Source organism: Acinonyx jubatus, chromosome C1, assembly GCF_027475565.1.
Source record: "Acinonyx jubatus isolate Ajub_Pintada_27869175 chromosome C1, VMU_Ajub_asm_v1.0, whole genome shotgun sequence".
In the NCBI taxonomy this organism is placed as follows: Eukaryota; Metazoa; Chordata; class Mammalia; order Carnivora; family Felidae; genus Acinonyx; species Acinonyx jubatus.
In genome coordinates, this window is record NC_069381.1 from 168,184,941 (window position 1) to 168,199,461 (window position 14,521).

The following is a 14,521-nucleotide window of genomic DNA, read 5'->3' on the forward strand; positions in this document are numbered from 1 at the left end:
TCCCTTTACTTTTAATTTAATGGGCAGACCTGAAATTAAAAGTCATCTTGTCTGTGGCACATTGAATATAGAACGTGAATGAAAAGCTGGGAATGTTTGTTTTTCACAAGACATATTGATTTGATAGCCTAGTAGGCAGCGATTTATTGCAGTAGTTTCAGCAGAGATCTTAAAAATGGTGAGCTTTGCCCTGGGCAAAAGGGCAAAGTTAACAAGAAGCTATATAGTGTCTCACCACTGCAAATAACGGTGGAAGGGTACAAGAGATAATGTCATGGGGCTTGTGCAGATTGAGGGGTCTTTGGAGTATTCTGTTGTGATAGAGATCAAGCAGTATCTTGTCATTCCCTATATCTCTATGTAATTCCTTTTAACCAAAGCCTATGAGAAGATCTCTAATATGTATACTACTCCTTTGTTTGATGAATGAATAATCTCATGCTTATTGCAACTGAGTTATTGCAAGTATGAACGTTTTTCACTAAAAAAGGCAAAGCTTCTGAGTCAACTGCAAGGGTTTTGCTCTCAATCTTACCTAGCAATATTATTCAGTTGTTTCTGATTTTGAGATGATGGAGACTTATAAGTTTTCACCGTACAAGATGTTTTTCTTTACAAATAGCAGTGGTAGCCAATTTTAGCACATTGAGAAGAGATCAGTTAGGTAGGAACACTTGACCTCAGGATAATTGCATTTCTTATTTCAAGCAGCCTTAACTGATAATTTAATAAAATAGAACCAGTGGGATGTACATTTGCTCATTAACATTATTAACAATTTTCAAAATCAGTCCATACTTTGTACTAAAAATTTATCATGTACCATAGTTTAATGTATAGCTGGTCAATTTTGAACTCTGTCTGAGGAGGTTCAGTTACTGAACACTTTCTTATAAAGTTTAGTCTGCAGTATTGACTCTGGGAATAGCATTAGAATAAGGTTTCAGTTTATTTCCTTTCGTTCAGTCGATAGATGAAAAAACTTCTGTAAACAATTATATAAGGGAAATAATTAAACATGGTTTGAATTTGTGTTCCCAAATCTATTAATTAATAGGACTAGGGAATGGGTCTTATGTTAGGGAAACTTGCAAATCTGCTGCTAGGCATTTTCTTTAAACCAGTGAGGATCACCCACTAAAAGACCAAAGACCATAAAAGGATTTAGGTAACAAAAAAGTTTATATCAAACACTTTTAGCCAATCATTTGGAATCAATCAACTTGGATGCTACTTAACTATGCTCACTTAGAATTATCATTATGCTGTGTTCTTTTAATTTAATGATTTGATGTTAGTGTACTTAAGGTAGCTTTTAATAAGATCAATTATTAGAGAATGTACTAGTCAATACCTTGTTGGCTACAAATGGCAAAAGCTGAGTTAAGAGTTTAAGTGAATTTAGGAATATGGCAGCAAGTGGAAGCATTGTTGTGAATATCTTCATAGTCCCAGATAAAAATAGAGGATCTAGATAGCAAAACTAATAGCCTATTTAAAAATTTTTTTTAATGTTTATTTATTTTTGAGAAAGAGAGAGCATGCAAGTAGGAGGGACAGAGAGAGAGGGAGGCACAGAATCTGAAGCAGGCTCCAGGCTCTGAGCTGTCAGCACAGAGCCCCACGTGGAGCTCGAACTCAGAGACCAGGAGATCATGACCTGAGTCGAAGTTGGATGCTTCACCCACTAAGCCACCCAGATGTCCCAAAACTAATAACCTACTGACAATGTTTACCACAAAACTTGATGACAAGCTATCCCCACAAACATGAAAGATGGTAAATGAGAACAAATCATGTGACTCACAACCTGCACAGTGTCTCAACATCCCTGTGGCAGAGAACAGAAAGAAGCAATCCAGCATCTAGCAGCCAAGTGTAGAACCCAAACCCTGTAGGAATTCACTATAAATTGCAGCAGGCCAATTTGAAACAGCAGGTAAATCTGAGAGGGGTTTTGTCCAAACCAATATTGGGTGAGTACAGGGGAACCATGGCAAGTAGGAAGGATCTGGAACAGTCTAGCCCTTAGATTCACACTTGAAACTGACCTGCACAGATTCTCCGCCACAATAGGGCCCCACTCTGAGGAAAAACTCCTTGGAATAGAATCAAAACAAGTCAACCAGGATAGAGACACTTGAGACAGAAGACAGAAGGTCTAGGAAAAAGTGCAGGAGAGGAAGAGAGACAGGAAGTGTGAGAAAGCAAGCCACCATGTTTCCAAGCATCATAAAGAAACATCAGAAGAAGAACCTCTGGGATGTTAGAAAAGCTATCGTGAAACTTTCATCTTTCTAGAGGTTCAGGAAAACATGAGTGACCAAAAAGTATCAAGGCCAAATTTCATACAAAGTTATTAGAAGAAAAAAAGAATAAGGAGCAGAAAAATATTTCTGTAAAAACAAAAGAATAATACACCCACAGAATAAAGTAAAACAGTAACCATTTATTTCAAAACATGATATCAAGAAAATAACACATGGAAGAGTAAGAGTCAGAATTTGAAAAATTCAGAAATGAGGTGATGTGGTCATAGAGCTTATGTAAGAATTAGAAATAAAAGGGGCACCTGGATCAGTCAGTTAAGCATCCAACTTCAGCTCAGTTCATGATCTCACAGTTCATGGGGTTGAGCCCTGTGTTGGGCTCTGGGCCGACAGCACAGAGCCTGGAGCCTGCTTCAGTTTCTGTTTGTCTCCCTCTCTCTGCCCCTCTCCCACTTGTGCTCTCCCTCTCTCTCAAAAATAAATAAGCATAACAAAATTAGAAATAAAAAGAAAACCCTTTTACTGTTTTGTTTTTAGAAATGAAGACTAAACTAGAAGCAACACAAAAACAATTAAACATAATAGATAGTGCCTTAAGGGAAAGGGGGTATAAAGAAGAAAATTTTAAAAATATGAAAGGAATAAAAAAAAAGACAAAGTGACAGATATTGAAAATGGAGAAAGAAGATCTGACATACAGATAAAAGGAGTTCCTGAAAAAAATCCAGAGCAAAGGAACAGAATGATTACTAAGAAGTATAAGTCTAGAAAACTCTCATGAGATTCAAAAAAAAATTGATTATCTACTTAAAAAATAAAATTGAGACTTCAGATTGAAAGAGTGGCCCATGTACCTGAAAATATTGACCCCAAATGACCAATACCAAGACATATTATAGTAAAATCACTGGACCTTAAATCAGCCCCTTTTAAAACAAAACAACATCTTGGTGTTTGGAGGCAAAAACAGCCAACGGCTAATAAAGAAAATGATTAGATTGTCATCACATTTTCAACAGTGATACCACATGCCGGAGAAAGTGGAGTAACATATTTTAGATACTTAAAGGAAAAAAAAAGTGAGCTAAGGATTTTATATCCAAGGAAATTATTAAGTATAAAATGTACCAACTATTACTAACATGTAAAAGCTCTGAGTTCTTTCTTTCCCCTGAGCCCTTCTTGAAGAATCTACTGCAGATTTGTACTTCAGAGACCAACAGGAATAAAGAGGCATTGACATTGACGTAAGAGTTGGTGGTGAAGATGGCACAGGTGGTTTACTTGTAGAGTTAATACTATATGAGAGTTAAAAGGAGAGAGTATGGTTCATACTGAGGGGGTGCTTTCAGAGAATACATAATATACCTGGAAAGATGAATGGACGAATGTGGAGAGCACCCACAAAAGTTTTTAACAGTCTTTGCAACTATTGGGGGTATTTGTATTGGTATTTTGAGACCATTATGTATGTAACTTGGGATAAAGTAAATGAGTTACTATAGGGTATTGTAATTCTAGTATGCCCAGTGCCCTGAGAACCAGGATACTCAGTGGAAAAGAAGGCATACAGATGTAATATAGAAAAGATTAAGTGAAAACAAAAATAAAACAAAATTCCATTATCCCAAATTTGAATTGAAAGTGTCAGTGTGAATTCATGAATATGGAGAGAGAGCAAGACCTGATTAGGTCCAAAAACAATGACCAGTTTAGGAGCTATGATATTCCTAATGCCAAAGATGAGGTCTTGAAACAACATTTCCCATTAAAAGAAACCAGAGAGAAATGGCTGCTTCCAAGATGAGATGTGAGTTCAATAGCTTCTTCTGTCATAATAAGAAGACAGAAGCAAAGTTTCAGGATTGGAGTATATTTTATACATCTACATATGTATGAAATGTATATATACATATAGACAAAATTCTCTTTGTCTTGATTCCTGACAGGAAAGTGCATTTTGATTTGTATTTTTAAAAACTTGGTCTTAATTTAGATATTGAGGTAAAACTATGAGCAGATGAAGAGCAGGAACAGAAATTCCAATTTATAAAGATATTTCAAGAATTAGTTTCACAAATCCTATTCTGCCCATATCAACTGTGATGTATTCCAAAAGTTAGTTGGTAACATGTAAATGCCAACTTGATAAGCAACTATATCTATACTTATATATCTATATCTGTATTTGTAGGAATGTATTTAAAAATGTGTACCAAGGGCTTACCCTTTTATCCCTAGACACCTATATTCTATATGCATATGGAATATTCAGTGAATTTAAATCTTCAATGGCAGTTAATTTATTTTGTCTTCTGTGTTCACGGCATTTAAGTAAATCTTGGGGGGAAATATCCTGCAGGATCACAGCAGGATCTCAATATGAACATACTGATTTGGGTGACATATAAGTTAAAATTCTCTTACTTGCACCTGGCAGAAACATCATTCAGTATAAAATAAAAGGATGCCTTTTTGGGGAAAGATTCTTAGGTACAGCCAGAAAGGAAAGAATGATCAAGGAAGGACTAGGATTCAACAAATCTTTAAGAAGAACATGTTTTGAACTGTTGGAACCTTTCATCTCCCATCTGTACCACTCAAGTTTATCTGCATCAGTATTTTGCTCTCAGCAAATCGAATTCTTTTCATTGTTCTGCTCACTGGGCTACTGACAGCTTTCAAAATCAGCATATTAAAGTTTCAGGCACTACAAAGAGGTAAGCTCAATCTCTTGGAAAGAGACTCACTGGCTCTCCTTGGATCAGCTGTGAACTGAACCAGTTAACAGTGGCAGTTCATATAGAAACCACAAGGATAGAATGTGAGTTTGTGTTGGGGAGAATGGACACTTCCCTAGAAGACAGTGTTTGGAATGATACTCTCAGAAGAACAGGATGGTGCTAGAAAATAAAACAAACAAACAAACAAACAGTTGTCCACTATAGAAATGAAAAATAAATACCAACATTTAACCTCAGTATTGCTGGAAACACCACTGTGACTCTACATATGATTTTTATCTGATTTATTAAGGTATATTTTACATAAAGTACAATTCAACATTTTAAGTGTACAGTTTGATGGGTTTTAACAAATGGATATACTTGTGTAACAACCACCATGATAATGATGTAGAATAATTTCAGCACCCCCCAAAATTCCCTAGTGCCCCTTTGCAGTCAATCTCCTCTAAATTGTTGAATGTGTTGGCCTAAGTTGTTTATAATATCACTTTATTATTCTTTTAATGCATACAATATCTCTGGTGATGCTCTCTTTTTCATTCCTGATATTGAAAGTTCTCTTTTTTTCTTGGTAAGTCTGACTAGAGATTTATCAATTTTGCTATTTTCTAAGAATCAGCTTCAAATTATAACTTTAAGAATAAATTAATTAAAACCTTTAAATTAAAAAAATTAAAAAACTTTAAAATCAAAAAAATTAAAAACATTAGGCTTTTGAAATTATAATTGTGATAGAGATATTTGCTAATATATTTGTAAAATACAAAAACAAAGTTTCATAGCTTCATCCTGTGTACCTGGCAAGGTTAATTTTTTGAAATGTTCCTGCTTTTGCTTATATAATCATCCATAGAAGTGAAACATTTCTTCTTCTTGTCCAAGATGTTGTGTCTCTTCCTCTTTAAAACTCAAGCCAGGCTTAATTGAATTCCTTGTATGTGCCACAAGTAATTCAACTTTCTTTTCAAACCACCAACAAAATCGTTGACTCATTTCATTTATTTGAAATTCTTCTCACAGTGGTTGGTGCATGTATGTGTTTGTGTGTGTGCACATATGTACATATGTCTATGTACAAAACAAGGGTTTTCCCCACTAGATAGCCCCAGATATATTGTCCTGGAGAATATAAGGGATTCTCATAAGAGTTCTTTCTTATAAGTAGTAGTATCAAGGTATTACTTAGGTCTTTTGGATGAAGGGAAGACGTATTTAGAGATTACCACTTTTAGTAAAGAGGCCCTTGGCAGTCCAATGGAAATATTTTAAAAGAAAGCAGAAAGGAGTGAAAGGAATAAATATGATTTTGTATGATAATGTAAATCAATAACTCCATTGTGAAAGGAGAGTTTTAAATGGAGAAAACTCCTTTTCCTCCTCTTTATAGGAATATTCTGCTTTTAATAATTAATACTTCCCTGTGAAATATGTTTATATGTGTTGTGTGTGTGTGTGTGTGTGTGTGTGTGTGTGTGTCTATGTGTAACTTGCCTCGAGACAGAACTGTATAGAGAACCAAACCTGGAGTGCCCATACTGATCCAGGACTGTTTTGGGAGTCTTGGATAGTCCAACATCACCATAAATTGTCCTGTTGGAGCACCAGGAATGTCTACTGGATTCATTGGGAAAAAAAAAGAACATCTTGAGAGAGAAGAACAAATCATGGAATAGTTTGCTTCCAGTGGGTATTAGGTAGAAGTTTTCTGAAAATAGACAAGGTTGTGCTACTCTCTCAGCCAGTAGCATAGACCACATGACAAGGGAGCAAGATGGAGAACTGGGGAATGATGAATGTGACATTTTGCTTATCTTTTCCTTGTACTACGGAAGAAGTGATGTTCAGCATTCATTTTAAATGGTTTTAACATTAATTAACCAACTCAAGCCCCATGTTGGGCTCTGCACCAGGTGTGAAGCCTACTTAAAAAAGATAAATAAAAAATAAAAGCTACAAACTCTGTCTTTAAGAATTTTGTAATCCAATAGAAGGGATAAAACACTAAGGCACATAGTTCAATAAAAGCATGAGTATGTGTGTATGTGCGTGTGCGTGTGTGAAGAGTGAAGCTTCCCACCCCCGTTCTTCATATACTATATGACCAGAGAGCATAATGTTCTTATAGCCTTCATGGGTTGTCTACCCTAAAGTTAGTCCTCTAAATCATACACCCCATGTGACAATAACTATGTCATGAACCACTGCTCACTTTCCTGACACCTCGAAATTCCTGAACACAGCATTCTTAGAAGCTGCTACCCTATCTGCATGGCCCCTTACCGTGGCTAAATGGAGGTAGACCTTGACATCCAATTAAACCCATTCATTTATTCTCCACAAATTTGCTATACACAATTGTATAAATGAATCCCTTCTATTGGATTATAAAATTCTTAAAGACAGAGTTTGTAGCTTTTATTTTTTATTTATTTAAGTAGGCTTCACACCTAGTGCAGAGCCCAACACAGGGCTTGAACTCGTGACTCTGAGATCAGGACTTGAGCTGAGATCAAGAATTGGATGCTTAACCAACTGAGCCACCCAGGCACCCTGTAGCTTTTATGTGTAATACAAATACTGCATACAGTTCTATATAACCTGAGGTATTTTAATAAATACCTGATTATCGAGTAACTGTTCTTTATAGTATTTGAAGGAGCTGCTTAGTTCCTATTACTGCAGGATTTCCTCCCTTCCTTCCTTCTTCATCCCTCCCTCCCTGCCTTCCTTCTTTCCTTCCTACCCCCTCCATCCTATCTTCTCTCTCTCCCTCTCCCTCTCCCCACCTTCTTTCTAGCTTTTCTACTTAGAAGAGTTATATGTTGATTTAAATTATGTTTTATAGAATTAGCTTTGTATTTCTTTTTTGAGTTTTTATGTCCTAGTAAAGGATAGCATTTTAAAAGTCTTTTCTGGGAGGTTGTAGTTATGTTATTTTCGAGTTCATCCCTTGATTCAAGTAAATAGAATTGCCTTTATTTTTTTTTATGTTTATTTATTTACTTTTGAGAGATAGAGAGAGAGAGAGAGAGAGAGAGAGAGAACGAGCACAAGTGAGGGAAGGACAGAGAGAGGGAGACACAGAATCTGAAGCAGGCTCCAGGCTCTAAGCGCTCAGCACAGAGCCTGACACGGGGCTTGAAACTCATGAACCGTGATATCATGACCTGAGCTGAAGTCAGACACTTATCTGACTGAGCCACCCAGGCGCCCCTAGAATTGCCTTTAAATAGGCTATTATTTGATATCTGTCAAAGGCATTGAAGAGTCTTAAAATTATAGCTCAGTGAACTCTCTTGCCTGATATTACACCAATGTTAATTCATAGACAGTCAGGAGGTTTCCATGTGTAAATTTGATTTTAAATGAAGTTTTACTGAACCCACCTCACTCCAAATTTCTTGGCTTGTGAGATACCACATGAATCTCTTTCCCTTAGAAGAAAATGAAAAGAGTTCTCTGAACGAAAATAAATTTATTTTATTCTTCGGAATCTTACTTGCTGCCCTGTGTATTAAGGGCCATGAACTATTGTATTCATTACTTGTATGGTTTGATATTTTTGTGAAGTAAAATCTTTTCAAGACAAAATTTACAAATATTTTAACATTTAAATTGAAACATTAAAAATTTTAGTGTAATAACATTTTAATCACTACTTTCCTTTACAAAAATATATTTATATGGTTGGTGCAGACACAAGGAAGTGTGGGAAAGATGCTTACCTCAGTACTGGCTCAGCAACAGTGGTGGGTAAGGAGAAGGTAACGGCATAATATTAAGTTCAGGGCTATGAAAGTTAATGAAATACTGACCCCTGTTAAAAGGAATTTCACTCCTGAGGGTTATTGCACAGCACCTGCAGGTTGGGGAGCTATTACTTGGGTCATGGGGTGTGTGTGTGTGTGTGTGTGTGTGTGTGTGTGTGTGTGTGTGTTTAAGTTTACTTGTTCATTTTGAAAGGGGGGGTTGAAGGGGTAGAGAGAGAGAGGGAGAGAATCCCAAACAGGCTCTGCACTGTCAGCGCAGAGCCCGACATGGGGCTTAAACTCAGGAACTGTGAAATCATGACCTGAGCCCAGATCAAGTGTCAGAGGCTTAACCGACTGAGCCATCCAGGCACCCTTGCTCTTCCCTTCTTACAGATCTCAGGGACTTGATTTCCTTTCATTTTAACATTTAGAAATATGTATCTTTAAAATTATGAAAGAAATTCATGTTTAATGCTAAGTAAATGTAGAGTAACTTGAAGAGTATTGAGAAGAAACTGGAAAAAAAAATTTACCACAGCTCCACTGCACAAATTAAAAAAAACCCTCTGCTGACCCTTTTTTTAAAGTCTTTTTAATAAGCTGAGAAGCTGCAATTATGGTAACTTCATTAGGGCACAAATAATAAATTAGTAGTATATCAGCTTTTGCCTTAGGCTCTATGTTCTTGGGATCCCATGTAAGGACACATAGCTAATATCAGCAGAAAAATAATTTTATTAAAGCTATTAGGTCATTCACAAAGTATCTTGGAGAGACAGAGAATCAGACTTGGATGCTACAGTTGCAAACAATGCTCATACCATACTCCTGGCCCTTGTTTTAGAGACTGTGGGGCTGCCGCCAGGCATAGACATTGCAAAGTTTGTCACTGAACCTGTGTCAGTGTTATTTCTGCAGCTGGGTGTGGCCACTCTCACCTTACTGGAACAGGGCCTATGAGATGCCTGTGTCTTCACATTGCATTTGAATTAAAGACTTGCAGTAGTGATTCTGAGTATTCATAGACCAATTTTATGCCTGTACCCTGACTGCAAGGGAAACTGAGAAAATGAGTTTCTGGCATGGACTCAGAATATGGCAAATTCTCCAAACGTAACAAGACCTTTAGAAAGTACCAGTGAACTCAAAGCATGAACAATGTCCACAAGTTTCCTCCTGGCTGTGCAAGATCCATATACCCTCTTTTCTATTTTCTAAACTTTCAAACAAGACCAACAACAGCAATGACCAAATGTTTCAACCTGACTTAATGCAACAAACTCTTGAATGGATAAAACCTGATGCACCCTCTCTCTAAAGGCAAGACAACATAAAATCTCATTGGTCTTTGCATCTAGTTTCATATCCAGTGTCTCTAGCTTATAGCATTTCTACTCTAGTTGCATCGTGATACTGTCTTGGTGGTCTACAACATGGACTAAATTATTAAGTAAAATGCAACAATATGCCTTAGATAAAAGGGCAGGACAAAAATGGAAGAGAAAAAAAAGGAAAAATTAAAACTTTAAATATCACAAAGCATGAGAAGAAATTTTGAATGTATATATACCATAGTCCTCATTCTGCAAAAGAATTTGAGGCAATGATATTTTGATATCCTACTTCCCCACACATTTGATTTTTTAATTAACCACCTATAGTAACAATACCCATTTTGTTTTTGAATATCACCATTAAAGTGGGAGACCAAGCCCTTCTAATCTTCAGAATCTAAAGATGATTCTGAATCAGTTTTAGCATTTTACATCCTGGGGATGCACAGGGAATTTTGCCTCTGAATGTTCTCTGATCTATTCCAGAAATAGGTGTCTAATCTTTTTAATTGCAGCCCTGATGTAGGACTATCTTCAACAGCTAAAAAATAACTTTTACTGTTGAATCATGTGTGATTCTTTGAAGACAGAGCAGCAACAATATGGGGTCCACATAGAAGTTAAAACTAAACCTGCTGTGGTGCTACTAATACAAAAAACTCCATGGAACGTGATCATCAGAAAACAGATATACTTGCCTGCAGGCCTCAGGATATGTACTGGGACTATTTTAATTTATCCTTAGTGATATTGGGCAAATTTCCTTTGAAAGGAGGTTATGATAACAATGCCAAGTTAAGATAGTTTAAAATGTGGAAAGCATGCTCATAAAGAAGTTAACTAAGGCATCGTTAATATTAGTCTGTTTTACCCATCCTTACCTCTAACAAAAATTCTTTTTATTTATTTTAAAAAATGTTTATTTTGAGAGACAGAGGGAAAGAGGGAGAGAGCGAGAGAGCATGCACACACACACAGGAGAGGGGCAGAGAGAGAAGGAGAGAGAAAATTCCAAGCAGGCTCCTCACTGTCAGCTCAGAGCCCCTCTGAACCATGGGATCAAGACGTGAGCCTAAATCAAGTCAGATGCTTAAATGACTGAGCCACCCAGGTGCCCCCCAAAATTCTTTTTGAAATAAAGGGTTCAAAGTCCACATAAAACTTAATTTTTTCCTTTTTAAAAAATGTTTATTTTGAGAGAAAAAGAGAGAGAGAGAGAACGAGAGCACATGAGTGAGGGAGGGGCAGAGAGAGATGGGCGGAGAGAGAATCCCAAGCAGGCTTTGCACTCTCAGTCCAGAGCCCAATGTGGGGCTCAATCTCATGGCCCTGGAATCATGACCTGAGCTGGTAATCAAGTCTGATGCTTGACTGACTAGGCCACCAAGGTGCCCTCACGTGAAATTTAATTTTTAAAATAAAGCCTCTTCCCGCCCCCCCTCCTTCCCCCCTCCCGCCGTGCTCTCTGCCCCAGCCTCCAATAGCTATATGCCTTTGGGTGAGGTATTTGACAGCTGTAAGTGCCAGTTTCTTTCTTCCTTCCTCCCTTCTTTCATTCCTTCCTTCTTAATTTTTTTTAGTGTTTATTTATTTTTGAGAGAGAGAGAGAGACAGAGCGTTAGCAGGAGAGGGGCAGAAAGAGACAGAGACACAGAATCCCAGGCAGGCTTCAGACTCTGAGCTGTCAGCACAGAGCCAGATTTGGGGCTCAAACTCACGTACTGACAAATCATGACCTGAGCCGAAGTCGAATGCTTAATCAACTGAGCCACCCAGGTGTCCCCCCAGTTCCTTCATTTATAAGATGGGGTTATCATGTCTTGTTTGTTGGTGGGTTGCAAACATCATACGAGGCAATCGTGTATGTATAATGCCAGGAAGACTGCCAGCAGCTTACATGACAGATACTTGGACAGGATAGTTGCTGGTTCCTCATTTTCTTGTGTGTAGGTCCTAAATTGTCTATCTCCCAAGGCTGTTGTGAGGGCAGTAAAGAGATACTACAGAGTATGTATATAGTATTTGGCCTTCAGTAAATGGTAGTTATTAGTGTTGTTGTACCCCAGATAGTCTTTAGGGAAAAAAAATGCTACCTCCTTTCTTGTCTAAACATGAGAGGTTAATTGTTTATTGTATATCAATGCTGCACAATTGACATTATCCAAGTTAATTGGAAAATGGCATAATTACCTGAGGAGGGGAAGGGCAAAATGGAGGTGCCGCCAGATGCAAAGAGTTAATATATTAACTTTGGAGAAAGAGTGATGGAATGTGAAAGAGCCAGGCTGGAGAGAGCTAGGGAGGAATCAGACTGTGAAGGCTGATTGGGCCCTGCTATTCTTTGAAGGATCAGTAGAACCACAGTCCCACTCAAGTAGGCCCTGATGATGAGTAGCTGTCTTTGTGAGAATAACTATTGAAGCCTTAGAAAGATAACTGGGTTAATTTAGTCTACAGGGATTCTAGCTTGTTCCATGCTCTCTTATTTTTCCTGGGAAAGTAACAGAGGATGGCAGGATAACTTTCTCAGCTGACTCAGATGCCTCATTTGTTAGAAGCTGATACTTCTGATAAGGAAATTATCCATGTGCTTTTGGGAGGGGGTGAAGTATTGAGTCTCTGTCCTCTACTGGGTTGTTACTAAAAAGAGAACATATTCCAGTCAAGCAACAACAGGTGGGTTCCCAAACATCATCCCCTCCTTCACCACATCCCTTCTTCCTGCTTGAGCATTTGCCCCGTCTGGGCCTTCTTTGTAGGAGGGATCACTCATTGTATGAGTCAGGGCTCTTTTGAGGATAAATGATAGAAACTCAGATTGAATTAAGTGGGCCCAGAGGTGAATTTGTTGGTTCACAAAATTGGAAGGACAGGAGTATAACTGAGGATGATCAGAACCAGAAGCTATAGCACTAATTTTCTCTCAGTGTATGTCTGTTTCTCTATAGTTGTTGATTTCATTCTCTTCCACTGCAAAGAGGTGAAAGAGAGAAAAAGTTTCTCCTTTCATTTCCATTTGAAAAGTCCTTGGGATGGACTTTGATTTCTGCCACAGACTTAGGCTACAACTGAATATTATGTGGCCATGGGGATGAAGTTAGTTCTGATTCGGATTGTGTGACTCAGGGTGGGAAGACATATTGCCCAAAAGTAGGGACTAGGTGACTGGTGATCATTTCCTAGAAATGGCCTCTGGGAGTTTACTGTGAGTTGGGTAATCTGCATCCACAGTCTGTAATTTATTACCATCTTGTAGCTAATCCTTTTTTTCTAATTTCTCATTCCCTGTACATCCTGCTAGAGATGAGCCTTACTTAGAAGGCTCCCTTTGTATACTTATTGGAATAAACAGTTGAGTACATATTGTGTGTCTGGCTTTGGAAGGGATTTTGGAGATACAAAATTGTTTCAACATGATCTCTATCCTCAAAGGACACATGCACATGCATTCATAAATGAGGAAGTGCAGGCATTATAAAACCATTACTGCAAGACTGTGATTAATATTTTTAAACTTAACTGTGTAATTAAACTACTGTAATTGTAGCTTTAATTTATTGGAACTTTCCTTTCAGTGTTTCTCTATCTAGTACTCTATAGATCAAATTAGACTCAACTGAGCTTTAGAACTGTGGAAGCTGAATGTCTGAATTCTCTGCTTCCGCCATAGCCTCAAGAAGCTATATGTACAAGTAACAATCTGTGGGCTAGTTGCCCTGGTAACATGTATGCATTTTGCCAGACCCTCAGAAAGATGTGATCTCTAATTAACCTTAAAATTAACAGGCTAACAGCAAAGATTTCATAACAACTCAGAAGAAGAGCCAGCAAATATTCTGGAAAATGTAAATCTGAGGTGACACTTGTAAACCTGCTGAGGTGGTAAAATATTATGGGATTTCAAAAGGCTAAGAGACTACAAAGCACCAACATCAGAACAGTAATTGAGTGTATTTTTTCCTCAGTCCAATTCCTCACATCTAAATGCTTTGAAGGAAATTAGAAAAAAAAAAAAGGTTTAAAAATGTATTTAGCCCAACATCTTTTAGAGTAGATGTTAGGTATCACATTAAAAATGGAATCTACTTAGGGCTCCTGGGTGGCTCAGTCAGTTGAGCATCTGACTCCTGATTTTGACTCAGGTCATGATCCCAGGGTTGTGTGAATGAGCCTTACATCTGGCTCCACACTGAGCCTGAAGCCTGCTTGAGATTCTCTCTTTTTCCTTCTGTGCCTCTCCCCAACTCGTGCTCTTTCTCTCTAAAATAAAAAAAAATGGAATTTGCTCTTAAGGAATTATTAATTGCATATTTTGACCTGTCTCATTTCCTGTCTTGGTGATTCATTCTTTATTCTCTAGTGAATAAATAAGAAGAGAATACTTTTTCATGCATGACTCATCATTTTGTGTTGCAAAA